The following is a 6,365-nucleotide window of genomic DNA, read 5'->3' on the forward strand; positions in this document are numbered from 1 at the left end:
TCACAAAGCTGGTAACCCCCCTGGATGTACCACCTACCATCTTTACCCTGACAGTTCAGGTGCCCACCTGAGTAACCCTGGGGAGACACGAAGACCAGGGTGGAGGAGATGGAAAGATGCAAGTAGCCACATTGAAAATAATCTGAAGTATGTCTGATGCTACAGCATACATGAATCACACAAAAATGTACTGTACATTGTTAATAGTTGAGATAATAACATCTAGAATGTTTGACTAAAACAATTTCAAACTTTGCTTACATTTGTATATGATCGCGTGTGTCTCTATTATGTTAACACTGTCTACCATTCCTTATTCAGCTGCATGTCTATGAAAGTGACTCAGGTTAGTCACTCTTCCCAATGACACAGTGGTGATATCTCTAAAAAAGTTTACAGACCTATTTTTATTAGAAACAGTTTGCACTATACTGTATGTCTAAGCAAATCATGAGGTCCTTGTGTGGCTCTTTCTTACCCACAGAAGACGATTATAATTTCAGTCAGGATGGCAGATAATCTTTTCCACTATGATGGACTGCTCATAGCCTTCCTTTGTCTTTATGTCATGCTCTACCAGGATCAGTCTGTACATGTGCAACCAGGATCAGTCTGTACATGCTCTACCAGGATCAGTCTGTACATGTGCAACCTGGATCAGTCTGTACATGCTCTACCAGGATCAGTCTGTACATGCTCTACCAGGATCAGTCTGTACATGTGCAACCTGGATCAGAACAGATGAGAAAGACATCCAGAAATCATATTGTATTTTGAATTAAAGTGAATGTTTCTACACTGAACATAAATGTAAAGTGTTGGTCCCATATTTCTTGAGCTGAAATGAAAGATCCCAGAAAAGTTCCATATGTACAAAAAGCTTATTTCTATAAAATGTGCCTACATCCCTGTTAGTGAGCATTTCTCCTTTGCCAAGATAAACCATCCAGGTGTGGCATATCAATAAGTTGATTGAACAACATGATCAGTACACAGGTGCACCTGGTGCTGGGGACAATAAAAGGCCACTCTAAAATGTGCAGTTTTGTCACACAACACAATGCCACAGATGTTTTGAGGGAGTGTGCAATTGGCATGCTGAATGCAGGAATGTCCATCAGAGCTGTTGCCAGATAAATTAATGTAAATTTTTCTACTATAAGCTGCCCTCCAATGTCGTTTTAGAGAATTTGGCAGTACGTCCAATCAGCCTCATAACCGCAGACCATGTGTAACCACGTCAGGCCAGGACCTCCACATCCCACTTCTTCACCTGCGGAATCGTCTGAGACCAGCCACCCGGACAGCTGATGAACCTGGGGGTTTTCACAACCAAACAATTTCTGCACAAACCTCCAGAAACCGTCTCAGGGAAGCTCATCTGCCTGCTCGTCATCCTCAACAGGGTCTTGACCTAACTGCATTTTGACGTCGTAGCTGACTTCTGTGGGTAAATGCTCAACTTCGATGGCTGCTGGAGAAGTGTGCTCTTCACGGATGAATCCCCATTTCAACTGTACCGGGCAGACAGCGTGTATGGCGTTGTGTGGGCGAGTGGTTTGATGATGTCAATGTTGTGAACAGTGTCCCATCGTGGCCGTGGGGTTATGTTATGGGCAGGCATAAGCTACAGACAATGAACACAATTACATTTTATCGATGGCAATTTGAATGCACAGGGATACCGTGACGAGATCCTGAGGCCCATTGTTGTGCCATTCATCCACCGCCGTCACCTCATGTTTCAGCATGATAATGCAGAGGCCTGTGTCGCAAGGATCTGTTCACAATTCCTGGAAGCTGAACATGTCCCAGTTCTCCCATGCCCTGCATATTCACCAGACATGTCACCGATTGAGCATGTTTGGGATGCTCTGGATCGACTTGTACGGCAGCGTGTTCCAGTTCCTGCCAATATCCAGCAACTTTGTACCGACATTGAAGAGGAGTGGGACACCATTCCACAGTCCACAGTCAATAGCCTGATCAACTCTATGCGAAGGAGATGTCGCACTGTATGAGGCAATAGTAACACCAGATACTGACTGGTTTCTTGATCCAGGACCCTACCTTTTTTTTAAATGTATCTGCGACCAACAGATGCATATCTGTATTCCCAGTCATGTGAAAACCATAGATAGGACCTAATGAATTTATTTCAATTGACTGATTTCCTTATATACAGTGCCTTGCGAAAGTATTCGGCCCCCTTGAACTTTGCGACCTTTTGCCATATTTCAGGCTTCAAACATAAAGATATAAAACTGTATTTTTTTGTGAAGAATCAACAACAAGTGGGACACAATCATGAAGTGGAACGACATTTATTGGATATTTCAAACTTTTTTAACAAATCAAAAACTGAAAAATTGGGCGTGCAAAATTATTCAGCCCCCTTAAGTTAATACTTTGTAGCGCCACCTTTTGCTGCGATTACAGCTGTAAGTCGCTTGGGGTATGTCTCTATCAGTTTTGCACATCGAGAGACTGACATTTTTTCCCATTCCTCCTTGCAAAACAGCTCGAGCTCAGTGAGGTTGGATGGAGAGCATTTGTGAACAGCAGTTTTCAGTTCTTTCCACAGATTCTCGATTGGATTCAGGTCTGGACTTTGACTTGGCCATTCTAAAACCTGGATATGTTTATTTTTGAACCATTCCATTGTAGATTTTGCTTTATGTTTTGGATCATTGTCTTGTTGGAAGACAAATCTCCGTCCCAGTCTCAGGTCTTTTGCAGACTCCATCAGGTTTTCTTCCAGAATGGTCCTGTATTTGGCTCCATCCATCTTCCCATCAATTTTAACCATCTTCCCTGTCCCTGCTGAAGAAAAGCAGGCCAAAACCATGATGCTGCCACCACCATGTTTGACAGTGGGGATGGTGTGTTCAGCTGTGTTGCTTTTACGCCAAACATAACGTTTTGCATTGTTGCCAAAAAGTTCAATTTTGGTTTCATCTGACCAGAGCACCTTCTTCCACATGTTTGGTGTGTCTCCCAGGTGGCTTGTGGCAAACTTTAAACAACACTTTTTATGGATATCTTTAAGAAATGGCTTTCTTCTTGCCACTCTTCCATAAAGGTCAGATTTGTGCAATATACGACTGATTGTTGTCCTATGGACAGAGTCTCCCACCTCAGCTGTAGATCTCTGCAGTTCATCCAGAGTGATCATGGGCCTCTTGGCTGCATCTCTGATCAGTCTTCTCCTTGTATGAGCTGAAAGTTTAGAGGGACGGCCAGGTCTTGGTAGATTTGCAGTGGTCTGATACTCCTTCCATTTCAATATTATCACTTGCACAGTGCTCCTTGGGATGTTTAAAGCTTGGGAAATCTTTTTGTATCCAAATCCGGCTTTAAACTTCTTCACAACAGTATCTCGGACCTGCCTGGTGTGTTCCTTGTTCTTCATGATGCTCTCTGCGCTTTTAACGGACCTCTGAGACTATCACAGTGCAGGTGCATTTATACGGAGACTTGATTACACACAGGTGGATTGTATTTATCATCATTAGTCATTTAGGTCAACATTGGATCATTCAGAGATCCTCACTGAACTTCTGGAGAGAGTTTGCTGCACTGAAAGTAAAAAAATTCTTTTTTTTTTTTCAGTTTTTGATTTGTTAAAAAAGTTTGAAATATCCAATAAATGTCGTTCCACTTCATGATTGTGTCCCACTTGTTGTTGATTCTTCACAAAAAAAATACAGGTTTATATCTTTATGTTTGAAGCCTGAAATGTGGCAAAAGGTCGCAAAGTTCAAGGGGGCCGAATACTTTCGCAAGGCACTGTACAATCTTTGAAATTGTTGGATGTTACATTTATATTTTTGTTCAGTGTAGCTAACTGTCTTGTTGCTTTTCCCCCTTTGACGTGCGAGCCTATAGCCTTACAGTGCCACATCCTGGCTGAGGTACAGAAAGAGTATCAGTGTTAGTGTTTCTTGTGCTGTGGCCTTGAGATTGGTGGGTATGCAAGAGTGTTCCTTCGGTAACATTAGGAGAACAATATGAAAACAGTCTTTGGAAGGGTTTCATATACCACCAGGATATATATGGGTGTTCAATCTGTTTGGGATTACTCCTCGGATGCCTAGTATGTTACTATATTTGATATAAATCCTACAGCCAATTTAATGGCATGTTGCATGCTGGACTCACGTAATGCAGTGTGCATCTGTCATGACCCAGTTATCCGTGATGAGCCTAAGTCCGCAGGTGGGGAAGAACGACTCAAGAGAAACTTAAGAATAAGTGGCAAACCCAAACATGGCTGTAAACAGTAACATGCTGTCGTCATCGGCAGATCTATTGTAAGAAATATCTTGGTTTCCGAGGCAAAAACCCTGTGCTATCCTGGAGCATTAGTACAGGACATTACAAGGCTGTTTCCGATCATTCTTCGACAAATGCCGGGACCTGATGCTGTCGTGGTCCATGTGGGGTCAAACGGCATCAGGAGGGCTAGCTCAAAACTTCTGTAAACACACCAGCCAGCTGGTCTGCGCATGCTCTGAGGACGCGGCTAGGGATGCCGTCTGGGTCGGCAGCCTTGCGAGGGTTGACACGTTGACTGCGGTGAAGGAGAGCCGCAGCCAACGGGGGGTTTTGGTAGCGGGCCGTGTCAGTGGCACTGTATTGTCCTCGAAGCGAGCATAGAAGTTGTTTAGTTTGTCTGGGAGCAAGACATCGTTGTCCGCGACAGGGCTGATTTTCTTTTTGTAATCCGTGATTGACTGTAGACCCTGCCACATACGTCTCGTGTCTGAGCCGTAGAATTGCAACTCCACTTTGTCTCTATACTGACGCTTAGCTTGTTTGATTGCCTTGCGGAAGGAATAGCTACACTGTTTGTATTCAGTCATGTTTCCGGTAGCCTTGCCATGATTAAAAGCAGTGGTACGCACTTTCAGTTTTGCGTGAATGCTACCATCAATCCACGGTTTCTTGTTGGGGAAGGTTTTAATTGTCACCGTGGGTACAAAATCACTGATGCACTTGCTAATAAACTCGCTCACCGCTTGCCGGAACATATCCCAGTCCACGTGATCGAAGCAATCTTGAAGCGGGGAATCAGATTGATCGGACCAGCGTTGAACAGATCTGAGCACGGGCGTTTTCTATTTTAGTTTCTGTCTATAGGCTGGGAGCAACAAAATGGAGTTGTGGTCAGATTTGCTGAAAGGAGGGCGAGGGAGGTCTTTGTATGCGTCACGGAAGTTAGAGTAGCAATGATCCAGAATTTTGCCAGCCTGGGTTGCGCATTCGATATGCTAAAATCCCCAGCTACAATAAATGCAGCCTCATGATACGTGGTTTCCAGTTTACATAGAGTCCAATAAAGTTTTTTCAGGGCCATCGAGGTGTCTGCTTGGGGGGGATATACAAAACTGTGATTATAATCGAATAGAATTTTCTTGGTAGATAATGCGGTCGGCATTTGATTGTAAGGAATTCTAGGTCAGGTGAACAAAATTACTTGAGTTCCTGTATGTTGCTATGATCACACCACGACTCGTTAATCATAAGGCATACACCCCTGCCCTTCTTACCAGAGAGACGTTTGTTTCTGTCGGCGCAATGCGCGAAGCAACCGGGTGGCTGTACTGATTCTGATACCATATCCTGAGTGAGCCATGTTTTTGTGAAACGGAGAATGTTATAATCTCGGATGTCTCTCTGGAAGGCAACCCTTGCTCGAATTGCGTCTACCTTATTGTCAAGAGACTGGACATTGGTGAGTAATATACTCGGGAGCGGTGAGCGATGTGCCCGTCTACGGAGCCTGACCAGAAGACCGATCCATCTGCCCCTTCTGCAGCGCCTACTGGGATCCGATCCATTGTCCTGGGTGGTGGTCCAAACAGAGGATCCGCTTCGGGAAACTCGTAAAGTTGGTTAGTTGACCTTCCTCTTATATCCAGTAGCTCTTCCCGTCTGTATGTAATAAGACTTAAGATTTCCTGGGGTAACAGTGTAAGAAATAATACATAAAAAAAACAATATACTACATAGTTTTCTAAGAACGTGAAGAGAGGTGACCATCTCTGTCGGCACCAGAGATGACTGATGATTGGCTGGGAGCAATTGATGATAAAAAGATTGTGGGGGCGGTCTTGTTAGACTTCAGTGCGGCTTTTAAAATCGTTCATAGTCTGCTGCTGAAATAACATATGAGCTATGTCTTTACTCCCCCTGTTATATTGTGGATAAAGAGTTAGTTGTCTAACAGAACACAGAGGGTGTTCTTTAATGGAAGCCTCTCCAACATAATCCAGGTAGAATCAGGAATTCCCCAGGGCAGCTGGGGCCACCGGCTTTAGGTTAAGCCAGAGTTTCTATGTATGCAGACGACTCAACGCTAT

This window comes from Oncorhynchus clarkii, chromosome 28 (assembly GCF_045791955.1).
Source record: "Oncorhynchus clarkii lewisi isolate Uvic-CL-2024 chromosome 28, UVic_Ocla_1.0, whole genome shotgun sequence".
Taxonomy (NCBI): domain Eukaryota; kingdom Metazoa; phylum Chordata; class Actinopteri; order Salmoniformes; family Salmonidae; genus Oncorhynchus; species Oncorhynchus clarkii.